The sequence below is a fragment of the Schistocerca piceifrons genome, chromosome X (genome assembly GCF_021461385.2).
Source record: "Schistocerca piceifrons isolate TAMUIC-IGC-003096 chromosome X, iqSchPice1.1, whole genome shotgun sequence".
NCBI classification, from domain to species: Eukaryota; Metazoa; Arthropoda; class Insecta; order Orthoptera; family Acrididae; genus Schistocerca; species Schistocerca piceifrons.
In genome coordinates, this window is record NC_060149.1 from 627,941,608 (window position 1) to 627,968,949 (window position 27,342).

Sequence of the window (27,342 nt, forward strand, 5' to 3'; positions counted from 1 at the left end):
CTCCACAAACCTACCAACAAACTGTCGGATCCCTGACAAACACGCTATTAAGCAGGTGGTCATAATGTATTGGCTCATCAGTTTAAGCTACAATGCTAACTTATATGCATCCTCTAACGAAGGGCCTTTCATCTTATTTGTTGAAAGTAGAAACAGAAACATAGGTAGAATCCACCCTATGGTGCTAGACAAACTTGTTGTTGTGGTCTTCAGTCCTGAGACTGGTATGATGCAGCTCTCCACGCTACTCTATCCTGTGCAAGCTTCTTCATCTCCCAGTACCTACTGCAGCCTACATCCCTCTGTATCTGCTTAGTGTATTCATCTCTTGGTCTCCCTCTATGATTTTTACCCTCCACGCTGCCCTCCAGTACTAAATTGGTGATCCCTTGATGCCTCAGAACGTGTCCTACCAACCGATCCCTTCTTCTAGTCAAGTTGTGCCACAAACTCCTCTTTTCCCCAATCCTATTCAGTACGTCCTCACTAGTTATGTGATCTACCCATCTAATCTTCAGCATTCTTCTGTAGCACCAAATCTCGAAAGCTTCTATTTTCTTCTTGTCCAAACTAGTTATCGTCCATGTTTCACTTCCATACATGGCTACACTTCATACATATACTTTCAGAAACGACTTCCTGACACTTAAATCTATACTCGATGTTAACAAATTTCTCTTCTTCAGAAACGCTTTCCTTGCCATTGCCAGTCTACATTTTATATCCTCTCTACTTCGACCATCATCAGCTATGTTGCTCCCCAAATAGCAAAACTCCTTTACTATTTTAAGTCATTTCCTAATCTAATTCCCTCAGCATCACCCGACTTAATTCGACTACATTCCATTATCCTCGTTTTGCTTTTGTTGATGTTCATCTTATATCCTCCTTTCAAGACACTGTCCATTCCGTTCAACTGCTCTTCCAAGTCCTTTGCTGTCTCTGACAGAATTACAATGTCATCGGCGAACCTCAAAGTTTTTATTTCTTCTCCATGGATTTTAATACCTACTCCGAATTTATCTTTTTTGCTTTACTGTTTGCTCAATATACAGATTGAACAACATCGGGGAGAGGCTACAACCTTGTCTCACTCCCTTCCCAGCCACTGCTTCCCTTTCAAGTCCCTCGACTCTTATAACTGCCATCTGGTTTCTGTACAAATTGTAAATAACCTTTCGCTCCCTGTATTTTACCCCTGCCACCTTCAGAATTTGAAAGAGAGGATTCCAGTCAACATTGCCAAAAGCTTTCTCTAAGTCTACAAATGCTAGAAACGTAGGTTTGCCTTTTCTTAATCTAGCTTCTAAAATAAGTCGTAGGGTCAGTATTGCCTCACGCGTTCCCATATTTCTACGGAATCGAAACTGATCTTCCCAAGGTCGGCATCTACCAGTTTTTCCACTCGTCTGTAAGGAATTCGCGTTAGTATTTTGCAGGTGTGACTTATTAAACTGATAGTTCGGTAATTTTCAGATCTGTCAACACCTGCTTTCTTTGAGATTGGAATTATTATATTCTTCTAGAAGTCTGACGGCATTCACCTGTCTCACTCATTTTGCTCACCAGATGGTAGAGTCTTGTCAGGACTGGCTCTCCCAAGGCTGTCAGTAGTTCTAATGGAATGTTGTCTACTCCCGGGGCCTTGTTTCGGCTTAGGTCTTTCAGTGCTCTATCAAACTCTTCACGCAGTATCATATCTCCCATTTCATCTTCATCCACGTCCTCTTCCGTTTCTATAACATTGCCCTCAAGTACATCACCCTTGTATAGACCCTCTATATACTCCTTCCACATTTCTGCTTTCCCTTCTTTGCTTAGAACTGGGTTTCCATCTGAGCTCTTGATACTCATACAAGTCGTTCTCTGTTCTCCAAAGGTCTCTTTAATTTTCCTGTAGGCAGTATCTATCTTACCTCTAGTGAAATAAGCCTCTACATCCTTACATTTGTCCTCTAGCCATCCCTGCTTAGCCATTTTGCACTTCCTGTCGATCTCATTTTTGAGACGTTTGTATTCCTGTTTGTCTGCTTCATTTACTGCATTTTTATACTTTCTCCTTTCGTCAATTAAATTCAATATTTCTTCTGTCACCCAAGGATTTCAACCAGCCCTCGTCTTTTTACCTACTCGATCCTCTGCTGCCTTCACTACTTCATGCCTCAAAGCTAGCCATTCTTCTTCTACTGTATTTCTTTCCCCCATTCTTATCAATCGTTGCCTAATGCTCTCCCTGAAACCCTGTACAACCTCTGGTTCTTTCAGTTTATCCAGGTCCCATCTCCTTAAAATCCCACCTTTTTGCAGTTTCTTCAGTTTTAATCTACAGTTCATAACCAATAGATTATGGTCAGAGTCCACATCTGCCCCTGGAAATGTTTTACAATTTAAAACCTGGTTCCTAAATCTCTGTCTTACCATTATATAATCTATCTGAAACCTGTCAGTATCTCCAGGCTCCTTCCATGTATACAACCTTCTTTTATGATTCTTGAACCAAGTGTTAGCTATGACTAAGTTATGCTCTGTGCAAAATTCCACCAGGCGGCTTCCTCTTTTATTTCTTTCCCCCAATCCATATTCACCCACTACGTTTCCTTCTCTCCCTTTTCCTACTACCGAATTCCAGTCACCCATGACTATTAAATTTTCGTCTCCCTTCACTATTTGAATAATTTCTTTTATCTCCTCATACATTTCTTCAATTTCTTCGTAGACAAACTTATTAGACGCGAATGTGAGTCATTGCTCGACATTACTGTGACAGAGGAAACAGTTCAAATTGCTCTGAGCACTATGGGACTTAACATCTATGGTCATCACTCCCCTAGAACTTAGAACTACTTAAACCCAACTAACCCAAGGACAGCGCACAACACCCAGTCATCACGAGGCAGAGAAAATACCTGACCCCGCCGGGAACCGAACCCGGGAACCCGGTCGTGGGAAGCGAGAGGAAACAGTGTCAAGATTGAGACTGCGTCGGGGTTAACTGGAAATGCCTTGGTTCAACATTACTTCTCAGACAAAGCAAATTTGGAGGCCTATATTCAGAAGTTGTTTACTGCTAAACAAGCAATCATCATTAATGCTGAAACCTCCCTTACGGACGACGGACTGCTAACGGAAATGACGTGTTGGTGCGATGTTATTGCCATCAGGTGATTTAGTAAAATTATAAACCTGAAAGGTAACTAAGCCGTCACCAATTCGTGTTGCGACATTTAGATCACATTGTCACCCACAGTTTGTTTATATTCATGGAGTTCGCTGTCCAGTGGACGTGTATGTGCTATAACTGTTCGCGCTTTTGGCATGGCAGCAAACAGTGCAGAGGTAACACAAGATATGCGTGCTGCGCAGGCCCAGGCAGAAGTTATTCCTGTGGGAGGATCAATCAAACAAGCTGTATTCATTGTATCGGTGGTCTTTGACCTATCCAATGTATCTCAAACACAAGGAAATTAACAAAGTTATGACTCTCAATAATAATCTCAATAATATTACCTTCCCACAAGCAAATGGTTCAAATGGCTCTGAGCACTATGGGACTTAACTGCTGAGGTCATCAGTCCCCTAGAACTTAGAACTACTTTAACCTAACTAACCTAAAGACACCACACACATCCATGCCCGAGGCAGGATTCCCACAAGCAGTAGTGTGTTTGAAAAGAGGCCTTTTGCAAATGCAATTACTTCTCCCAAAAACATTATGAGACAGGGTACAGAAAATTATCAACCGTGCCATCTATTGTCCGCAACAACCAACCCATGCCATGATGACAATGTCGTCAGGAGCAGTGGCTCCCGTGGACTCACCGCCGATACCACCGCCCCTTCCTCTAATACAGCATGCTCAACTAGACCACCAACAACTCGCAAATTCTATGGAACATAGGAGGCGACACCAAAGCGCTGTTCTCGGGGACCAACTGTACTAACCAGAACTCTGCCTTGCTCTTATCCAATGTGTCCCAACCCCCACCCACTATAATATCACAGTCTCAGTCAACTGAGTGATGTTGGGAACTACCGTGTTAACAACACTTAAAGAATTGTACCAACATGCTAATAATGGACCCACTCCAGTACTGCAAACAGATCCCATCCCGATGTCAATCCAAAACATGTTGACCCCACTCCTTGCACCGCAAAATGCCTATAAAATCACCCAATGGAACGCAGTATCGTTCAAGGCAAACAAAAAGAACTTTCTACATTTTCTGCTCGAAGTTAACGTAGATACTTGTGCTATCATTGAAACATGGTTTAAACTGAAAGTCGTTAGGGACGATAAATATGAGGGCTATAGCAGGGCAGCGTTGCTGGTAAAACAAGATGTCCACTTTTCCGTTGTCAGCACTGGCAGTGAGTAAGAGACATTGAAATGGTGGGTATCCGACTGCGGATCACGGACCTCCATCTGAATTTTGTCTCAACATACAAAGCACCTAACGAAACACTTTGCAGACGACAGTTAACAAGAGCAATTGACTCCTTCGGGAAACTTTTCCTGCTACTAGACGACTTTAACGGCCATCACACAGTGTCGGGCCGCAGAAATGCTAACGCAAAGGGAAAAATACTAGTGGGTGTACTACATTCGAAAAACCTTACAGTACTAAATTATCACTCGCCAACATGAATAGTCGGAACAAATCAAGTGCCTACGGCAGTAGACTTGAGCATAGCATCCCCTGCACCGTCTACCGGAGCGACATGGCAAGTGATACCAGATACTTTAGGTTCGGATCACTTACCAATCCAAATCATAATAAACGCACAATATAGTAGACTGTCAAAACGCAATCAGCCGGAAACGGAACACAAACAAAGCCAATTGGAGTCGATATGAAACACTACTGGAAGAAAAACTTGAGTCGATCGTCAAAACAGAGGATTCCAGAAGAGTTTATGGGGCGTGGTATCGCTTTTCAGTGAAGCAGCGGAATTCTCAGTATCTCAAAACGGACATAAGCGGACTTCGAACAGACTATCGCCCTGTTGGTGGGATTCACAATGTGACGCAACCCTGAAGGGAAAATGGGAAGCATTACGGTAATACAAAACCGTATGTAATGATACCAACTTTATTGCTCTTAAGAAAACTTAAGCAACAGCCAAGGAAATATTGAATTACAAGAAAAGAAAATGGTGGAAAAATATCTGCACTGCAATTTGCAAAGAAACAAAACTAGCCAGGATTTGAAATGTAATAAGGAACATAAAAAGCGGTCTGACAGTAGACATGCACACACCTGTATCATGTGTTACATTTTCGAATTGTTTAATCTTTTCAGTATACTGTGGATGTAAAATTTGTTTTATGTCGGAAACTCTCCTTTGTTAAGTCTATGAAACTTCGTACTAGTGTACTTAAACTAATGTCCATTCTGAATTGTCGAAACATTCTGTAGTATAACATTTCCAGTGATGCCATTGCTTTGTGGAAACCTTCTGAAAGCCAATAAATTTTAAAAAAAGATAGGGACAGGTATCATTTGTGTGCTGATGCAATACATTCCCTTGATGACATGTGAAGTTGGTTTTAGTTATGTATCCCACATATTATATTCACGATGAACTTAGTGACGTGGACTGCATCGCGTGAACAAAAGTTGCAGAATATCCTTAGAAAAATATTTTTATAGAGATAAGGGCTGGTCAATTGTATATTTTCAACTGACTACTTAATTCTGATTAAGAACTTCTGTACAGCGTAGAAGAAGCTGTCAAGTAGAAAAAAGTATAATTTTTGTATTTGAAAACAGTGTTGCACAGGGTTAGACATTTTATTTCTGTGGCCAGTCTGTTAAAGAGTTTTATAGCTCTGTATTTTAAACCTTCTATGGCTAAATGAGCCTCTGGTAGTGCAGATCACCCTTCGTCCAAGCACTCTACTTCTGAACATTTCTGTCATTCTCAAACTATGCTGGATTGCTGATAACCAATCTCATCAGTAGAAAATTTACTGTGACGTTGTTAATATTCCCAACTGATAAAAAAGATACAAACAATATTTACTTGTGTGAACCACACATGTAGCTCTCATTACTGTCTTTTTGCATGAGTGAGGGGTTACTCATAATATCATCCGATATGACACTGATGAAATTCGGTCTCCAACGTTTATCCAGTATACACATAAGAAAAATAAAATGATGTGGAGGGGCACATATAAACCCAATGACATCAGATATAGGCCCAAATGCGTGTGATTAATTTGATATCTACCTACGAAGCCAATATATTAAGGTGTCTACTGTGCTGGCGTTCGCTAGCGCCGCACACCATGCAGCATGGAGGTTATGAGAGTATCGATGGAGGCCAACGACAGACTAGCTGGAAACAAGCCGCCAACGCCCTCTCTGCCGCCAGTATTTAGGATCGTCACCGCGTACCGGAGGGTCAGTTAGTTCGAGCCTGTTACGCCGAGTAAGTTCAGTTAGTTCGAGTCTGTACGCTGTGTGAGTTCCAACGTGTCACCAAGACGGAGCTGCAGTCACAACCTCTAGCTTAGAATCAGACAGCATATAGCAAACAGAATAGTGTTCATCGCGGACTTTGTACTTCAACAGCATTGAGGCTAAAGTGGACCAGCGCAGAGAGCTTGTACTACAGCACATGGAAGGTTAAGTTAAGTTGCTTTTGTTTATGTTAATAAATAACCCAGTTAATAATTGCGTGCAGTTTGTGTTATAGATAGGGGATACCGGCCACCAAACAACTTCATCTCCTTGCTCCTATGGTACAGCTCTACAGCGACAAGGAGACGACGTAAAAGATAACGACAACGAGGATTCAATACCTGCGATCAGCGACGCCAAACTACCAGACTCCAAGTAAAATTGTGAACAAATCCATAAACTAAAAAATAAGGAGTGGCTACGTCTGCAGTGCTGGTCAGGTGAGTTAGTTACAAATAAGTGTTGTATCCGAACTGACCTTTCCTTCGGTTTACTCAATCAATAAACATTTACGTAAATCTGTTTTGAATGAAACGATAAATACATAGGAAGAGATAATCTGCGTTTCAAAGCCATTGAGGCATACATTATTTGGAGTTTGAACAATGTGTCAGTCTTCGAAAAGACGCTACCGGTAGATCGAAGTCAATTCTTTCAGGTTCATTAAGACAATGAAGTACTGCTTATTCTTTCTAGATTGTTTATTATTTTACCTTATACTAAGGGAATAAATACAGCAGCGTTAAATTTCAAAAAGAGCCGACATTAAAGATAATTTTATAAGCAAATTGCTTAAAAAACCTTGTATGTTATTCTCATTTTCCAGTGACGCCATACTTACGTACTGAATCGTCACATTCTTACTGCTATCGTGACCCGCACGCAACAAAACGATTACATGAGTTATCTCAACATAAGATTACAGGTGGTGCTAAAGGTAGTAGTCAAGGCCGCTAGTACGCTGTTCTAGAAGTTTGCTGGTCACGCGTGGTGTGCAATACATTCACCTGACACCCCTCTCAGCTGAATTTACATTTACATAGCTTCTCCGCAATCCACTGTCCGCTCTACAAGCCGAGAGCACAACACACACGTCACTGACAATATATACTGCAGTAGTCTATGGACTCTTTCGAGGGTTCGTGGCAGTCAGAGTCATTACCACGCATCTTATTTCTTTTATATATTTGTTACTGTCCTCAACATACTCTTCTCGTACGTTTATCTCTGTTCGTTTTCTACTTTCCCTACGTCTTGTCGCTATGATTTCTGCATGAAGTAGATGAGAAAGTTAAAGTAAAGATCCCTTGACGAAATTCGATTTATTGCAGGCGTATCTACACCTCCCCCCATACGCCTCAAATTGAAGAGTCTCCAACGTCTCCAAAGCAATCTTGCGTTTATTAACTACATTTTCAACAAAAGCACCATACCCTTTTTCTTTTTCTTAGCACACTCTAGATAACCTCCCTCAGTCTGGTTGAGTAAAGCGTCATATACTAATGCGAAATTGATTTACAGATCCCATTCCATCCCTATAACGACGGCGACGTATCTTGACACAAACTCCACGATCCATTACCGCTCAACCGCAGATAAAAGACAAAAGAGATTGGTGGAAACTATGTCAAAGAGGGACACATCTGTGTAGCTGGCATCCAAATATATTAAACAGGACTAAGGTCAGGTGACCTTGGGTCTACACAAGCACTTCCATATCATAGATTTACCCACAAACGTCTGCCACGATACGTGAACGATGAGGGTGTTGCATTTTCATGCTGTAGGCGCACGAAACGATGTACACCATTAACCAGCAGGTGCCTGTATCGTACGCTGTTGAGAGACGATCGGGGTCTCCATGTACACTACTGGTCATTAAAATTGCTACACAAAGAAGAAATGCAGATGATAAACGGGTATTCATTGGACAAATATATTATACTAGAACTGACATGTGATTACATTTTCATGCAATTTGGATGCATAGATCCTGAGAAATCAGTACCCAGAAACCACCTCTGGCCGTAATAACGGCCTTGATACGCCTAGGCATTGAGTCAAACAGAGCTTGGATGGCGTGTACAGGTACAGCTGCCCATGCAACTTCAACACGATACCGCACTTCATCAAGAGTAGTGACTGGCGTATTGTAACGAGCCAGTTACTCGGCCACCATTGACCAGACGTTTTCAGTTGGTGAGAGATCTGGAGAATGTGCTGGCCAGCGCAGCAGTCGAACATTTTCTGTATCCAGAAAGGTCCGTACAGTACCTGCAACATGCGGTCGTGCATTATGCTGCTGAAATGTATGGTTTCGCAGGGATCGAATGAAGGGTATAGCCACGGGTCGTAAAACATCTGAAATGTAACGTCCACTGTTCAAAGTGCCGTCAATGCGAACAAGAGGTGACCGAGACGTGTAACCAATGGCACCCTATACTATGACGCCGGGTGATACACCAGTATGGCGATGACGAATACACGCTTCCAATGTGCGTTCACCGTGATGTCACCAAACACGGATGCGACCATCATGATGCTGTAAACAGAGCCTGGATTCATCCGAAAAAATGACGTTTTGCCATTCGTGCACCCAGGTTCGTCGTTGAGTACACCATCGTAGGCGCTCCTGTCTGTGATACAGCGTCAAGGGTAACCGCACCCATGGTCTCCGAGCTGATAATCCATGCTGCTGCAAACGTCGTCGAACTGTTCGTGCAGATGGTTGTTGTCTTGCAAACGTCCCCATCTGTTGACTCAGGGATCGAGACGTGGCTGCACGATCCGTTACAGCCATGCGGATAAGATGCCTGTCATCTCGACTGCTAGTGATACGAGGCCGTTGGGATCCAGAACGGCGTTTCGTACTACCCTCCTGAACCCACCGATTCCATATTCTGCTAACAGTCATTGGATCTCGGCCAACGCGAGCAACAATGTCGCGATACGATGAACCGCAATCGCGATAGGCTACAATCCGACCTTTATGAAACACGGATACGTGATGGTACGCATTTCTCCTCCTTACACGAGGCATCACAACAACGTTTCACCAGGCAACGCCAGTCAACTGCTGTTTGTGTATGAGAAATCGGTTGGAAACTTTCTTCATGTCAGCACGTTGTAGGTGTCGCCACCGGCGCCAACCTTGTGTGAATGCTCTGAAAAGCTAATCATTTGCACATCACATCATCTTCTTCCTGTCGGTTAAATTTCGCGTCTGTAGCACGTCATCCTCGTGGTGTAGCAATTTTAATGGCCAGTAGTGTAAACATCGTTCACACGAGAATACCTCCGTCAACTTCCTGGACGCTGCTTGTTGGAAAGTACGTCGCTTGCTTTGGTTGTATCTTCCCAGTCCACGTGACAGTCTTCCATACTTCGAGCGTCCAGTGACGGGGCTGAACTAACGTACAGTGAGGAAAGGTCCAGTACCAATCATCTAGCAGCCATCAAAAGTGTTCGTCTTGCCCATTCTACGTTCCACGGTTATCCAGAGGATCAGTCGAGACTTTGACTACATCCCAGTCAAGTGACACGCCAGTTATTCCTTTTGCCGTTTGACAGGAACGCTCTCTCACCGACCAGAACAAAAGTTTTAGAATTCATATGCTCGTGAGTATGTTATGCCGAAGAGAAACTTTTCAGAAGTAGAAATCGAAATGTATGCCGTCTCGAATACAACAAACAACTTTTGCTCTTGATCAGTAGATAATATGCTGCGTCACGCAGCATGTGAAGGTTGCTGTGTGTGGTCAGGTTACTCCTGTAACCGAAATTTCAGATCTGAAGATGGTTCTAGAGGAACCGAAACCGGTCATGTGAATAAACATTCTTGCAATCAAAATGGATTATAAATGACATTACTGAAAATAGATTTTATTTCTCCTTTCTTAGACACTAGGTTCTTCAAGTACTACACTGTAGTGTTCTACAAAACCTACGGACGAGCTAGATAAAGTAGCGTTAGATATTAAATGCCCGGTGGGTATGAATGAAGTGTGGAATCATGTTGCCAGATGTCTCCCAGTTGTGTACGGGATGTTGGACGTCACACAGTGTGAGGTCAGCGTGACTACAGCGCCAAATGGGGAACGGATAATATGTCTCAGTCAGAGTTTAGCTACGATGCATTGTGGTGGGGTTCTTCATTACAACATTTGGATGATTTCACACAAGGAAGAATCAGCGGAATAATGGAGAAAAGACAAAGTGTGGCAAGTGTAACTCAGGAGTTTGGTGTTTGCTCACAGCATTGTTCACACACACGAAGTAAGTTCCGAAATACAGACACTGCTGCCCGAAGGAAAAAAGACAGCCGACCACGGTCAACTACAGCAGCAGATGACCACTACATTGTGCAACACGCAGGAAGGGACCCACGTCAAAGAGCGGGTGCAATTACAATCACATTTAACAGGACTGCGAGGCACGCAGCCCCACGCAACACACTAGTACGTCGACTACATAGGTTAGCCTCTTTGCCCGACGGCCTTGTGTTCCGTTGACTCCCGCACAGCGGCGGCACAGTTTGCGATGGTGACAAGGGCACAGGGAGTGGACAAACGACGAGAGGGATCGCGTGCTCTTCTCGGATGAGAGCAGATTCTGTTTGTGTAATGGTCCTGGACGTACACTCATGGGGTGACAGGTGAGAACACGTAATGCATGCAGGAACATTGTCGAACATAATAGTTTGTATGGTTGCGGTATTATTATGTGAGAAGTCTGTTAAAGGTATCTGAATTTCAAGCATTCTGTGTAACATTTTGGTGACTACGTAAGGTTTTGTTTTGAACTTTTCAGTGACTTTTGTGGCCATTTGAGATGTCTTAAACTATTTTTTAGTATATAAACACACAAAAAACTAGTATAACAACTTCTCCTTATTGTCAATAAAAATTATGTTTTTCATGAAAAATACTGTCGCGAAAATATTGTCACTTGTACCGGTATGTCACTGAAATACTTAACATCTCTCAGGTACCTCAGCATTCCTTTCACACAATTACATTCAACAAAACGACGAGATTATTTTGGGAATTTTATGTATGATAGATTTTTGTATAGATATTTGCTTTATGTCGATGCTTCAATGGTATATTTCCTTTTCTATCCAGATGCATCACCTTCCGATGAAAACGAAGATCATAGCAAGCCAGAAAAAAACCCTAACAATAAAAAAATTCATAACACAGTTGAAAAGTCGCCCCTCATGAATAAACTCAAGAAAACATTGTTTCAAAAAAGAGAAAACGGAACGTGGAGTCATGTAAAGTGAATAAAAGAAAACGCTTAAGAAACCTGGGACAAGACTATACATCTACAACAGGAAAAATTATGCACACTAGAGTCATACAGCCATTTCAACATTTTCCCAGAAGAGAAGATTTTCCATGAAGAGTTTTGGGAAATTGGTTCTTGGCAACAACAAACGTCCTTCATAGTAAAATGTGTTTCAATTGCCAAACCAAGACGTCAGAAACAAAACTGTAAGAAGTCAAAAACACAAAGTACTGTCATTATCCTGGATGGTAAATGAGTGTGTAAGGAGTTCTTCCTTAAGACATTAACTATAAGCAATCGCCGGTTTACCACAGCTGCATTATAGAAACCAAGAGTGGAACATTATAGAAATCAAGAGTGGAACACCTATCCCCAGTTGATCAACGTGGTAAACATGCTCCTGGAAATAAAGTACCAGAAGATAGCCTCACTACCGTAAGGAACCACAAAAAAAAATTTTTCCTCATTACACAAGTCACTATTCTCGTAAACATAATCCTCACAGGAAATACCTGTCGCCAGAGTTATATGTCTCAAGAATTTATATGCTTTATACTAAGAAGCGTGAGGAAGAAAACGTTTTGCCAGTGAAGGCCTCCATTTACCGCAAAGTGTTCAATTCAGAATTTTATCTATCATTTTATAAGCTAAGAAGTGACACCTGCAATACTTGTGACCGACTATAAAATTTAATCAAAGCAGAGGTAGATACCAGTAAAATTAGCAATCTAAATCTGGAGAAAGAGTTTCACCTAAGGTAAGTTGAACAATCAAGAGCCGCTAAGAAAGGAGATACGAGGAAGTCAAAAGAGGCGCTCAACACATGTACTTATTTTAGAGCTTGAAAAAACATTGCCAACTCCAACGCTAACAACCAACGTTATTTACTACGAGAGACAGCTTTGGACATTTAATCTAGGAATACATGACTGCAGAACAGATCATGCTTTCATGTAAATGTGGTCTGAAAATACTGCCTCACGTTAACCTTCAGAAATTGGTTCTTGCTTACTGGAGTATGTAACCTCATTGCCATCTGATTTTTAATCACGTTATTGCCTACAGTGATAGTTGCGGTGAGCAAAACAGAAATCAAATAATCGCCCGATTTTGGCTCTATATTGTTGCTCATACTTCTATTGAAATTGTTGATCATAAGTTCGTCGTACCTGGACATAGTTACCTTGAAAATGATGCTGATTTTTCTCACACTGAAAGGAAGAAATAGCAAACCTAGTTTATATTTGTGCCACAGGATTGGATGAAGTTTGTAGAAAAACCCAGGGTCACATTTCATATGAAAGAAATGGAGCATGATGATTTCCTATCTACAGAACCAATTGAAAAACTTCTCTTCAACAGAAAAATAGACACTGAGAAGCAAAAGGTTAACTGGTTGACACTGAGGTGGATGCAATACGGAAAATCTGAACCAAAAGCTTTCTTCATCAAGGAGACATTGAATGAAGACATACAATTTCGAAAAGTAAATCTTGCACGGCCATGTAGGTCTGGGACAATACCTGAACAACTATTTCGACATGGTCCAGTATATTTAAAGCAAGCAAAAATTGATGACTTGACGTCGTTGTTACAGTTTATTCCTCAAGTGCACCACAACTTCCATAAGAGTCTAACACCGATTCAGAGCTCACCAGAAAACCAACCAGGACGTCGTGGTCACCCTTGTGGTCGTCCTCGTAATCGTGGCAGAGGTCAGCATCATCTTTCACACGTTCCACAGTACACTGCACAGCCAGGTGATGAAGAATGCTACCCTGACGACTGTGGTAGTGATGAAGTGAATGAAAGTGAGTGAGAGGAAAGACTTTATTCTCGAAAGGCATAGTGTTACAAGTTACATTTTATGAAGACATTTTCAAACCATAATGGTACAAGTGGACTTTATGGATATTTTAAACTATGACGCCTTACACCAAGGATCTTCAGATACTTATATATGTCCCTCAAATGTAAAACTTTGCATAAATCTCATTTTGTATAACCTGAGACTTTATAAAAACTCTGAAATGCTTACGGTCGTTTTTGTCACGATAAACTCTGTACTATTTTGTAGGGAGCACATTTTGCTCATGTGGGAGCGATCTAGATACTTGTAAAACAATAAACTGGTAGTCAAGATCGCAGGAATTCTTTTTATTCCATGATTACCGGTTTCGGCGAAACTAAAGCCGCCATCATCGGATCCTGTATGCATCCATGGATGGCAGCTTTAGTTTCACCGAAACCGATAACCATGGAATAAAACGAATTCCTGCAATCTTGACTACCAGTTTACTGTCTTACAAACTCTGTGCTAGTTACACCATTACGATTTTCAGCGATTCAATTGTGCCTATACCAGCATTGTACTCCGTCGTGAGATATGCCACAGATCGCCGCATGTCCCGGTTTACAGATTGGCAAACCTCCAATCTCCACCTTCTGTGATGAACCATGGACGTCCAAAATTTCTACATCTGCATCTACATCTACATCCATACTACGCAAGCCACCTGACGGTGCGTGGCGGAGGGTACCTTGAGTACCTCTATCGGTTCTCCCTTCTATTCCAGTCTCGTATCGTTCGTGGTAAGAAAGATTGTCGGAATGCCTCTGTGTGGGCTCTAATCTCTCTGATTTGATCCTCATGGTATCTTTGCGAGATATATGTAGGGGGGAGCAATATACTGGTTGACTCCTCGGTGAAGGTATGTTCTCGAAACTTCCACAAAAGCCCGTACAGAGCTACTGAGCGTCTCTCTTGCAGAGTCTTCCACTGGAGTTTATCTATCATCTCCGTAACTCTTTCGCGATTACTAAATGATCTTGTAACGAAGCGCGCTGCTCTCCGTTGCATCTGCTCTATCTCTTCTATCAACCCTATCAGGTACGGATCCCACACCAGTGAGCAGTATTCAAGCAGTGGGTGAATAAGTGTACTGTAACCTACTTCCTTTGTTTTCGGACTGCATTTCCTTAGGATTCTTCCAATGAATCTCAGTCTGGCATCTGCTTTACCGACGATTAACTTTATATGTTCATTCCATTTTAAATCACTACTAATGCCTACTCCCAGATAATTTATGGAATTAACTGCTTCCAGTTGCTGACCTGCTATATTGTAGCTAAATGTAAAGGATCTTTCTACCCATGTATTCGCAGCCCATTACACTTGTCTACATTGAGATTCAATTGCCATTCCCTGCACCATGCGTAAATTCGTTGCAGATCCTCCTGCATTTCAGTACAATTTTCCAATGTTACAACCTCTGGATATACTACAACATCATCCGCAAAAAGCCTCAATGAACTTCCGATGTTATCCACAGTGTCATTTATATATATTGTGAATAGCAACGGTCCTACGACACTCCCATGCGACGCACCTGAAATCACTCTTACTTCGGAAGACTTCTCTCCAGTGAGAATGACATGCTGCGTTGTCGCCTACTCGTGGTTTCACTGTCCTTCAGTCACTTGCCGTATATGTTTACGAAAGTAGCATGCGAACTACCGACCAGCTTCGCCGTTTCCGAGATTGTAGTTCCCAGGAAGCAGAGCATAACAACCTGTCCGTTATAAAAGTTCCTTATGTCAGTGGATTTTCTCGTCTGCGACACGGACCGTCGCAAGGATGATACCTCATTCGTCTCTGCTCCGCATTTAGACATTCTGAACCTTGTACGTGCCCGCAACGCCAGCGAACGGTGTTCATCTGTATGGTGGGCTGTGGCCAAATATTTCGGCTCGTCAGTGTATCTTACCCAAGTATTCATAGATAAATCGAGTAGTCTGAAGTTTACATTGTTTCTGCTAATTCTAAGGACTTCACTATAGTAGAGATACGACACAACTAGTTACTGGACTAGTTTTGATTTTGGTTTAGGTGGAAATATTTTTTCAAGTTTTTGAATTGAATGTAAGCAAAAGGGAGAGTTCCTGTATTCTGTGAAAGTCTGTTATGCCCAACTGAGTTGTCCATGTATTGTTGGGGGAGATCTTTTACTATTTGACACTTCTTTCTATTTTAGACACAATCACATTTATGATATGATAAAAATCATTACCGGTTTCAGCATACATTGAACATCTTCAGATTCTACAACATAAAAAGAAAAAAAGAACATTGAAATTTCAAAAGATGTGTAACATTTGGTATTTCTGTTTATATTTAACATAAAACAAAAATCAAAAGAAAATGGCCATACGACATAGGAGAACAAAAAAAAAATTTAGGGATTTTAAGTTTGTAACGTAGGTTTTTATTTTCATGTTTTATTTTCTGAAGAAGACCTTTGTATGATTGGAAACGACTTTGATTATTATCACATTATAAATGTGATTGTGTCTAAAACGAAAAGAGTGTACGAACGTCATTCTTATTCATAGACAGAATGTCGTTTTCATCTAAGTTCGTTAATTGTATTAACAGGATAACAGTGTGGTATCGAGGAGTATGGAGGAAACGGCTGCAGGAAAGTGTCATTCCGTCAGATCAGGTTTCGTGATTATATGTTAATCTTGTGGTCTAGGTGTACTGTTTCTTATTATTTTTCAGAATAAACGCTAATGGTTTCCTCGTCTCTTGTTTAGCATAAATGTATGCGAAGGCCTGCGGAGCGGCCATGTCTTTGTGCGGCCAAGTGATGGTCAGCCGGAAACGGGTGTCCGGCAGTCCCTTGCTAGCTGCGCCCGCAGCGGCCGTGGCACCGACTCGCAGGAACAAAGGCTCCTATCAGATTGTCGTCAGCTCACTACAGTTACCTCGTAGACACGCTTTCTAGGCTTCTGAAACCACCCGCGGGTCCGCAGCAACTGCCTAAGATATTTCAAACACGTTCATTTCTGTTTCGTAGTGACAATTTTTTAGACGGCGATAGAAGCGCAGGAGTGTTTTACAGTGTCGCAGTTCACCTCGTGCTTACTCGCTAGAGTAATTTAGATTTTGCGTCGTTTCTCTTAAGCACTTTATGTGCAAGGCGAGGTCTTCCCTTCAAAATGACGACTACAGTTACAATATCTCAATTCTGTCAAAATGTGTCTCCATAATATCACAGTCGATGAGATGTTAAAAGCTTGAAACAGACAAAAATACAATTTAAAAGGAAATGAAATTAAAATTCTTGTCTTTCTCCATAGACTTTGTGGAGCAATTAACGTAACAAGTTCTGTGCAGTGGTCCTCTTGCTACGGCGTTTGGAAACTAGAAGTTTAATTATTGGCACCTGTATACATTTTGTCGTGAATAATGAACAATTCGAGTAGATACTTTCACATTTACAATGGCAGATAACAGGAATAATTACACTGAATTTAGAGGCCTGTATTTTTTCTGTGTCCTTGGCCATTTCGAGCTTGTGCTCCGTGTATAATGATCTCGTCCTCAATTTAATGGTAAGCACTAACAATTCTTCTTTTCGCTGTGTCCGTTCAAACAAAAATGGTTACATCTGCAAACAATCAAATTTAATAGCAACTTATGCATAGGAGATGACTATGAAAACCAAAAGCGAAGATTTTGAACAATGGAATGCTGTCACAGACGGAGTCAGTTTTGGAGTTGGCTTTGATTTTCCTTGGAACATTAAACCTGTGGTAACTGCACACTAATTGTAGGCAGAGAACAGTCTTACTAAGCCATACTGCCTGTGATAATAGAGAGAACTGCAACGTTTTCGTACGCCTGCCTTGCTTCAAACACACTGTTTTACAACAAAAGACAAATTTCTATCGAATTCCTGCCACTGTGACGGAAAAAAAACTTTCAGTAATGATTTTTGTGTAAATTTCTGTCCTTTCAGCGATCCATCACAAGCAATTAAGCTTCTGTCAGCTGGGGCAATTCTAGGTTACCTTGTTCGTCAGACGATCCTGCCAGCACAATCCGTGCTGTCGATTTTAGAGCATTACGACTTCTTCAGTGTTTGCCAAGATAGTCTACTCTAAATCCTTAATGCAACTTTAATTGTGGAAATTCAGCTCCTCGCTCTAAAAGCTAAAGAAAAAATGTTGGAGACCTGTTTCTGTGTTTAGCTTGCTACTTGTATCTTCATATTGTCCAGAGGCGTCCGTCCTATTTACTGAGCAGTCAGTACGTCTGAAGGCCATGCAGCGGGTCCTGGTTCGATTCCCGGCGGGGTTGGAGATTTTCCCCGCTCGAGGACTGGATGATGTGTCGTCGTCGTCATCATTTCATCATCATCGATACGCAAGTCGCATAATGTGGGGTTAACTACCAAGATTCTACTCAGCTGTCGAACTTCTCCAAGTGGGGACTCCCGGCCTTCAGTGCCATACAATCATTTCAATTCATCGTCCGGAGGCCGTGACAATAAAATCGGATAAATTAGCACGTTCGTCTGGAAAACGGGACTTTGATGTCCAGTCGACGAAGTCACAAATGGCGAAGCGCGAGCTCATATTGTACGACGATAGGAAAGATCTCCATTCGAAAGGAACCATATAGAACTTCGTCATAAGTGATTTCGAAACTCTTGGAAAACGTAAATCCGACTTCCTCTAGAAAATGAGTTCGCTGTCTCAATCACTCCACACTTTTTATTGCATACAGTGCGTGTTTCACCCGCAATTTATTGGAATTTTGAGAATTTAAATTTCCGGGCCGAAAATTTTCTAAGGTATCTCTTGTTCTTTCCAAATCTTTTGGATACGCGGCCGCATGGAGTGGCCGCGCGTTTAGAGGCGCCATGTCACTCACTGCGCGGTCCCTCCCGCCGGAGGTTCGAGTCCTCCCTCGGGCATGGGCGTGTGTGTGTTGTTCTTAGTATAAGTAACTTTAAGTAATGTGTAAGTCTAGGGACCGATGACCTAAGCAGTTTGATCTCTTAGAAACTCACACACATTTGAACATTTGGAAAAAACACGTGCAACAAATACGTCTTGCCATTTACTGCTATATTACGAGAACAGTGCGTCAGAGCTCGACAGTTTTAGGGATGCGCACTTGGAATGTACTGCTTGACGGTTTGTAAGAAGAGGAAGGTTAGTTATCAAAACAAAGAAGATAAAAAAATGAATAGACAGTGACGTGACAGGCTGGAGAAGTTTAACGGATCGTCACTCAGAGGTGAATTCCTATGATGGCAGTTGATACCGACCTTCAGTACAAAACAGTTTTTGCTTGAGGCGGTTAGCAGCAGAGGCATCGGCAGAGCGAATGCTGAGAGGCGGACGGCGCACGCCGGAACTGAGCCCCGTGTTCCGTTATCCCAGCCACCGGGCGTGCGCGCTTCGTCGCTACTCCCTCACCACGATCGGCTTGCTGCTTTTTATTTACTGTAAAACTCCATTCACGGTGAAACACAGAGAGGTCGGGCCTTGTTGGTTTGGTCCTAATATCGTCGTCTATCGGATATTTGAGAGTTGCTCGATCGAACATTTTCGAAGATGGCGCTCGTTGGCTTCGCGGCATACAATCGCGTAAACCTTGAGAACGGCAGCTGATTATTTTTCAGAGTAAGTTAGTTGTGAAAGGCTGCTGCACTAGGGCCGTTCCCCCTTCATAATCGAGACAATAACCGAAGTATTTATGAAATTTGTTTAGACTAGACATGGAACTGTTTTTGTTGCACTTAGTCCTAATTTTTTGTAAATACTGCCCTTTACTGGCAAAGCATTTAACATTTTAGCTCATCTAAATAGTGTCAGTGCTGCTTTGTTACGCTGACGTGATTTAAGTAATGGAAAATTTCGGATTGATGGTATTGCTCTCACTGATTCGTGTTTCCGCTTCTTCCTCTACACGTCTTTATTTCGTGAGGCCGACAATAATTACTTAACGTCCTGAGTTATGGGTTCCAGTTCTAGAAAGTAAATAGTGTGGTATACATATTTCAGCAAGTTCGTCATTGAATGGTAGAAATTCCATCCTGTTACGTTTCTTAAATTCACATTATGGAGTGCGAAATACCTCACCGCCTATTTTTTTGAAATCACGATATCTTGATCTTCAAAGATTTTCTAATCCTGCACAAACTGACGCCTCTTCAGTGATAGATATTTTTAGGGAGTTTGGGAGAACGATGAAGAAAAACTGATCGATCTTCCCTCTTATAGGGTTTGGCTTGAAGCTGTGTATTGAACAGTAGTCTAGTTCCAAATGTCTGGAAAAGCTTTTAGCGGTATATTTCTGTCGCTCCAAGGTCTACCAGTAAATGTATCAGTACAAGAGCACCACCGCATCTGAGAAAAACGAAAATATAGAGCAAATAGAAGCTCGTGTCTTCACCGAAATGTCAGTGTGGTCAAAATAAAAGCGAGATCCCAAATATGGTACTGTGTCAGAAAAATCAAGGCAAGCCATCAGAGACACTCGTGCTTGTTTACAAACGTTTTGTGTTGCTTCTGTAGATACTGACGTCCACACGAGACAGACGCGCATCTGGCACATTCGTCCATAGACTGGAGGAAAGATATGGCGCAGCAGTTTATTTCCTCCAAGAAGTGAACTAGGATACTGCATATTATTGCCCTCACTTACTAATTGTAAAATGTAAATTTCCACGGCCGGAAATATCGCAGTTAATAAAATATTCCGGGTATTATACTGTGATCGGATAGATTTAAAACCCTACATTTCGTCACAATCTCAGGACATTTTCAAGGGGGATCGCAGCTTCTTTGAATGTCCGATTCACACCCTGCTGAATCGGACATTCAAGAAACTATGATCCCCTTGAAAATGTCCTCAGATGGTGCCGAAACGTCGGGTTTTAAGGGGAAATCCATGCGACCACGGCATAACAGCCCGGAATATTTTATTAATTTTGAGATAAGGAACTAGTTTTGTGTCGCGTAGATTGTGACAGATTACTGACATTGAGGACAACAGCAGCATTTCAGTAGCAGTGACGTAATACACGAAATCAGAATGATACCAGATATCTTCGAAGACGTTCCTTTGCCAGTTGTCTGAAGAGCTCTATCGCAATTCTCGTAGCAACTCTGGGTGTTTTGCAGACGAGGAGAAATGCGGCGAATCACGGAAGCTAAGGCTAAACCTGTGTTCGCACTAACAGAGTAAGTGAGGTGGTGCTGGTGAGCGGGGATGCACGTGGTGCGCAGAAGTGCAGAGCAGGGAGCAGGGAGCACTCACCGAGCGCGGCGCGACGCGGCGGTCTGGCGGCGGCGGAGTGAAAGCCAGGCGGCGCGCATCAGAAGTAGAGGCCGCCCCCGCACGCATGCGTCCGGCCCGCCGCCACCAGACCGTGCCAGCGCGCTCTCCTACTCCCGCCCCTCTCCACAGCAGCAGCTGCTGCTTATTCTGTTGTTTCGCGCGTTGTTTGTACGCTGTCGTGCCACATTGCGCTAGCTTTCTGTTGGTACGCAGCAACTAAGTGATTTAGACGGGCTAACTACACTGATTCCCACGGCTGATAAATGGTACGTGAGAGCATATTCACGTATGAAACACAGCGATTGAGAGGACCCCAAAAATGGCCGTTTGGTTTAAGATTTGCGAACATATGGGAGCTTGGGCGGTTCAAGAAAATAAACAGTGGGCACAATATTGGACATCACTGCCGCCTTTGACAACGTTTGGCGGCCTGCGATTTTCGCCTGTCTGAGAGATCTCCAAACCCTGAAATACCCTTGTATTACACTACTGGACATTAAAATTGCTACACCAAGAAGAAATGCAGATGATAAACGGGTATTCATTGGACAAATATACACTCCTGGAAATTGAAATAAGAACACCGTGAATTCATTGTCCCAGGAAGGGGAAACTTTATTGACACATTCCTGGGGTCAGATACATCACATGATCACACTGACAGAACCACAGGCACATAGACACAGGCAACAGAGCATGCACAATGTCGGCACTAGTACAGTGTATATCCACCTTTCGCAGCAATGCAGGCAGCTATTCTCCCATGGAGACGATCGTAGAGATGCTGGATGTAGTCCTGTGGAACGGCTTGCCATGCCATTTCCACCTGGCGCCTCAGTTGGACCAGCGTTCGTGCTGGACGTGCAGACCGCGTGAGACGACGCTTCATCCAGTCCCAAACATGCTCAATGGGGGACAGACCCGGAGATCTTGCTGGCCAGGGTAGTTGACTTACACCTTCTAGAGCACGTTGGGTGGCACGGGATACATGCGGACGTGCATTGTCCTGTTGGAACAGCAAGCTCCCTTGCCGGTCTAGGAATGGTAGAACGATGGGTTCGATGACGGTTTGGATGTACCGTGCACTATTCAGTGTCCCCTCGACGATCACCAGTGGTGTACGGCCAGTGTAGGAGATCGCTCCCCACACCATGATGCCGGGTGTTGGCCCTGTGTGCCTCGGTCGTATGCAGTCCTGATTGTGGCGCTCACCTGCACGGCGCCAAACACGCATACGACCATCATTGGCACCAAGGCAGAAGCGACTCCCATCGCTGAAGACGACACGTCTCCATTCGTCCCTCCATTCACGCCTGTCGCGACACCACTGGAGGCGAGCTGCACGATGTTGGGGCGTGAGCGGAAGACGGCCTAACGGTGTGCGGGACCGTAGCCCAGCTTCATGGAGACGGTTGCGAATGGTCCTCGCCGATACCCCCAGGAGCAACAGTGTCCCTAATTTGCTGGGAAGTGGCGGTGCGGTCCCCTACGGCACTGCGTAGGATCCTACGGTCTTGGCGTGCATCCGTGCGTCGCTGCGGTCCGGTCCCAGGTCGACGGGCACGTGCACCTTCCGCCGACCACTGGCGACAACATCGATGGACTGTGGAGACCTCACGCCCCACGTGTTGAGCAATTCGGCGGTACGTCCACCCGGCCTCCCGCATGCCCACTATACGCCCTCGCTCAAAGTCCGTCAGCTGCACATACGGTTCACGTCCACGCTGTCGCGGCATGCTACCAGTGTTAAAGACTGCGATGGAGCTCCGTATGCCACGGCAAACTGGCTGACACTGACGGTGGCGGTGCACAAATGCTGCGCAGCTAGCGCCATTCGACGGCCAACACCGCGGTTCCTGGTGTGTCCGCTATGCCGTGCGTGTGATCATTGCTTGTACAGCCCTCTCGCAGTGTCCGGAGCAAGTATGGTGGGTCTGACACACCGGTGTCAATGTGTTCTTTTTTCCATTTCCAGGAGTGTATTATACTAGAACTGACATGTGATTCACGCAGTTTGGGTACATAGATCCTGAGAAATCAGTACCCAGAACAACCACCTTTGGCCGTAATATCGGCCTTGATACGCCTGGGCATTGAGTCAAACAGAGCTTGGATGGCGTGTACAGGTACAATTGTCTATGCAGCTTCAACACGATACCACAGTTCATCAAGAGTAGTGACTGGCGTATTGTGACGAGCCACATGCTCTGCCACCATTGACCAGACGTTCTCAATTGGTGATAGATCTGGAGAATGTGCTGGCCAGGGCAGCAGTCGAACATTTTCTGTATCCAGAAAGGCCCGTACAGGACCTGCAACATGCGGTCGTGCATTATCCTGCTGAAATGTAGGGTTTCGCAGGGATCGAATGAAGGGTATAGCCACGGGTCGTAAAACATCTGAAATGTAACGTCCACTGTTCAAAGTGCCGTCAATGCGAACAAGAGGTGACCGAGACGTGTAACCAATGGCACCCTGTACTATCACGCCGGGTGATACACCAGTATGGCGATGACGAATACACGCTTCCAATGTGCGTTCACCGTGACGTCGCCAAACACGGATGCGACCATCATGATGCTGTAAACAGAGCCTGGATTCATCCGAAAAAATGACGTTTTGCCATTCGTGCACCCAGGTTCGTCGTTGAGTACACCATCGTAGGCGCTCCTGTCTGTGATGCAGCGTCAATGGTAACCGCAGCCATGGTGTCCGAGCTGATAGTTGATGCTGCTGAAAACGTCGTCGAACTGTTCGTGCAGATGGTTGTTGTCTTGCAAACGTCCTCATCTGTTGACTCAGGGATCGAGACGTGGCTGCATGATCCGTTGCAGTCATGCGGATAAGATGCCTGTCATCTCGACTGCTAGTGATACGAGGCAGTTGCGATCCAGCACGTCGTTCCGTATTACCCTCCTGAACCCACCGATTCCATATTCTGCTAACACTCATTGGATCGCGACCAACGCGAGCAGCAATGTCGCGATACGATAAACCGCAATCGCGATAGGCTACGATCCGACCTTTATCAAAGTCGTAAATGTGATGGTACGCATTTCTCCCCCTTACACGAGGCATCCCAACAACGTTTCACCAGGCAACGCCGGTCACCTGCTGTTTGTGTATGAGAAATCGGTTGGAAACTTTCCTCATGTTAGCACGTTGTAGAAGTCGCCACCGGCGCCAACCTTGTGTGAATGGTCTGAGAAGCTAATCATTTGCATATCACAGTATCTTCTTCCTGTATGTTAAATTTCGCGTCTGTAGCATGTCATCTTCGTGGTGTAGCAATTTTAATGGCCAGTAGTGTATATACGATACTGCAATGTTATGTTCGAAGGAACACTGTATCGTAATTAGTCATTGACACAGGCCCTGCAATATCGTACATGTCTGCCAATACCGATCAAGTGACTTTCAAGTAAACGTCTCCCTGTACGTTAATATACATAATGGATGTACGAGTACAGGTTGTGGACACATGGTTGACACATGGTTGACGACATATGGAAGTTTGGGTCTGGCCGTGACTCGTGGTCGGACAGCCTATGGTAAGTGGTAAATCCAGGTTCGAGTCGCGGTCCAGCCCAAATTTTCGTTGTTGTCATGCCATTATATAGCTGATGATGGTTCATATTCGCAACTGCGAATACATTTTACGGCTTTGTATTAGTCTGGTAGACTACTGCAAAAGACGAACTGTTAAGTGGTGAGGTGACCACCTAAAGATTATCAACCACACTACCAAATAATGAACACAAAATACTGTCTTCGGTCCATTTTCTTTTATTTCGTCATCGAACCGTTGCTAGCCATGCTGGATGGTCAGAATGATGTAGAAGCTGCCATCGTATACTTAGATGACATCCTGCTAGGTGTCTCAGAACACTTCACCGAAGCTGTAGGTAAATGCTACGAGTGTTCTATCGGTGATGCAGCAAAGGTGGATAAACGACACATTGACTATATAGTTACTCACTAACCAACCTTTTTACTGCTTAAAGGTACATTATCCCTAAATAGAAATCTTACTCTCAAATTTGGAGTAATTTCTGGTCGTAGGATTTGAGTAGGTACATGTACAGCTACATGATTACTCTGGAATTCAAGTTTAAATGTTCGGTAGAGACTGCGTAGATTCACTTTCAGAGTATTTCTCTACTGTTCCTCTCTCGACTAGCACATCGGAAAAATGGACATGTAAATCTGTCCAAGATCTGATTTATCTTATTTTATCACGACAGTCATTTCTCCATATGCGGATATTTTGACATTCGGAGGTAAAAGTTCGCGGTTGATACTTCGTGGAAAGATCTCACCTCAATGACAAGAGCTTTTGTTTTAATGACTGTCACCCCAAGTCGCTTATTATACCCGTGGTATCATGAGTTTTTTCTTGAAGTAAGCTATATTGATGGGCATTATTTCACGCAGGATTTACCGACGACGCACCTGTTATAAAAAAGATTGACATCTCCAATAGTCCGGAATCCCATTGAACTTAAATACCCGAGTGTTCATTGGAAGGCAGTTTGGGACAACATAAGTTTAACCCTCCACACTCCTGAGATGGTATCCACATGGTATAAAGTGGTAAACGTTGTTATACCCACTAATGAAAGGTTGCATAAAATCGGCTTATGTGACAGTGATAAATGCGTCCGTTGGGGTCTGGTCGACACCTTACGCCATCGCTTCACTTGTGGCGCCCATCTCATTAACTAGAAATGGGTGCAGCAGAGGCTGGGCCTGATTACCCGCAGCAGTCCAGCCAGCCACTGCACCGACATCCTGCTCTGGCCGGACACGAAACATTTTCCGGCTGCCAAGAACAACACCGTGATGTGGCTGTTAGGACAGTTTGTGACATATATCATTATCCACAATAGTGAAGATAATCTCATTAGTTTCGAAGCTTATATGAGAACGACACGTTGGAAGATGAAACGTTACTCAAATTTCAGGCCGGCCGGAGTGGCCGAGCGGTTCTAGGCGCTACAGTCTGGAATCGCGCGACCTCTACAGTCGCAGGTTCGAATCCTGCCTCGGGCATGGATGTGTGTGATGTCCTTAGGTTAGTTAGGTTTAAGTAGTTCTAAGTTCTAGGGGACTGATGATCTCAGAAGTTAAGTTCCATAGTGCTCAGAGCCATTTTTTTAACCAAATTTCAGGACGACGTTTGGTAACATATTAGACATAATTTTTGAAAAACAAGGAGTAGGGTAATTCTCGACGCGGGTAACTACACAAACCACATGCAAGACTACGTAGCGAACAAAATACGCAATGATTAAGGGGTTACACCTGTTCCTAGGACTGCTCCCGACTTCTCAATGGTGTTATTAACATCATTTGACGTTTTCCTTAATTAATGTTGCCTGTGCGTGTCTTTGTTATCCGTTTGTATGCTCCAAATGACTTTCTGTTAACAGTTTTGAAGTTTGTAAATCAATTGACAGAACTGAAATTCTAGTTAAGACAGTCATGTTTGCGTTTTGGTTCTCTATCTTTGTCTGGACTGAAGATGCTATTGTCAGTTTAATATTTTTGTTCTGGTTTGTAAGCTTACAAACTGCACTATATGGCACTATACTGAAATGTCTTATTCAGTCTATTGTAGGATCCAATTCGTGTTGAAACAGTTCCAGTTCTTCATTATTTTGTTTTTGTGCTTATGTGCTTATATGATTGTTTCAATACAGAAAACAAAAATAGCTGAGTGGTCAGCGTGATGGACTGCCGCCCTACGGGCCCAGGTTCGATTTGTGGCAAGGTCGGGAATTTTTTCACTCAGGGACTGGGTGTTGCGCTGTCTTCATCATCATTTCACCCCCATCCGGTGCGCAGGTCGCCCAGTGTGGCGTCGAATGGGATAAGACCTGCACCAAGGCGGCCGGACCTGCCCCGTAAGGGGCATCCCGGCCAATGACGCCTAAAGCTTATTTCCATTATGTCCCTTGTTCCATAAAAATACATAACGAAATGGTCTTCTTTAAATTTCTTCGAACTTTTCCGTCAGATATCACCTGATAGGGATCATATACATTGCAACAATTCTCCAGAAGAGGACAGAAAAGTTTTATGCCAAAAAAGTGCAGTCTTCGTTTTATCTTCGCCACAATATTTTTTATGTGATCGTTGCAGTTTCAGTTGTTGGGAACTGTAAGCGTATAAATCTTTCGAAATCATCTACAAGCCACCTCAATCTGAAACTGAGACTTTTAAATTACCATTGTCAGCAATGAGACAATACTATAGCACCATCTTTATTATCATTGTTGGATTCACAGCCGAGTAAAATAGTTCCCCTGCCAACATGAGAAAACACACTTTAGAAGTAAACAGTGAGGTGCACGTATAAGATCAACAGGACCATTTCGTACAACACCTTTAGAGGCATAGTTAGAAATTTTGGGAATGTATTCTGGCGATATAATTGTCAGGTAA

At 43.4% G+C, this 27,342-nt stretch overlaps 1 protein-coding gene across 1 annotated transcript in view; it reads right to left on the reverse strand.

Annotated features, from left to right (window-relative positions):
• The window catches only part of LOC124722560, a 459,722-nt gene extending 438,800 nt beyond the window's left edge, over positions 1-20,922 (reverse strand). The window contains exon 1 of the mRNA XM_047247700.1: positions 20,875-20,922. The gene's annotated coding sequence lies outside the window, so the exon portion shown is untranslated. The remainder of the gene's footprint in view (positions 1-20,874) is intronic.
• Between the last annotated feature and the right edge of the window lie 6,420 nt (positions 20,923-27,342).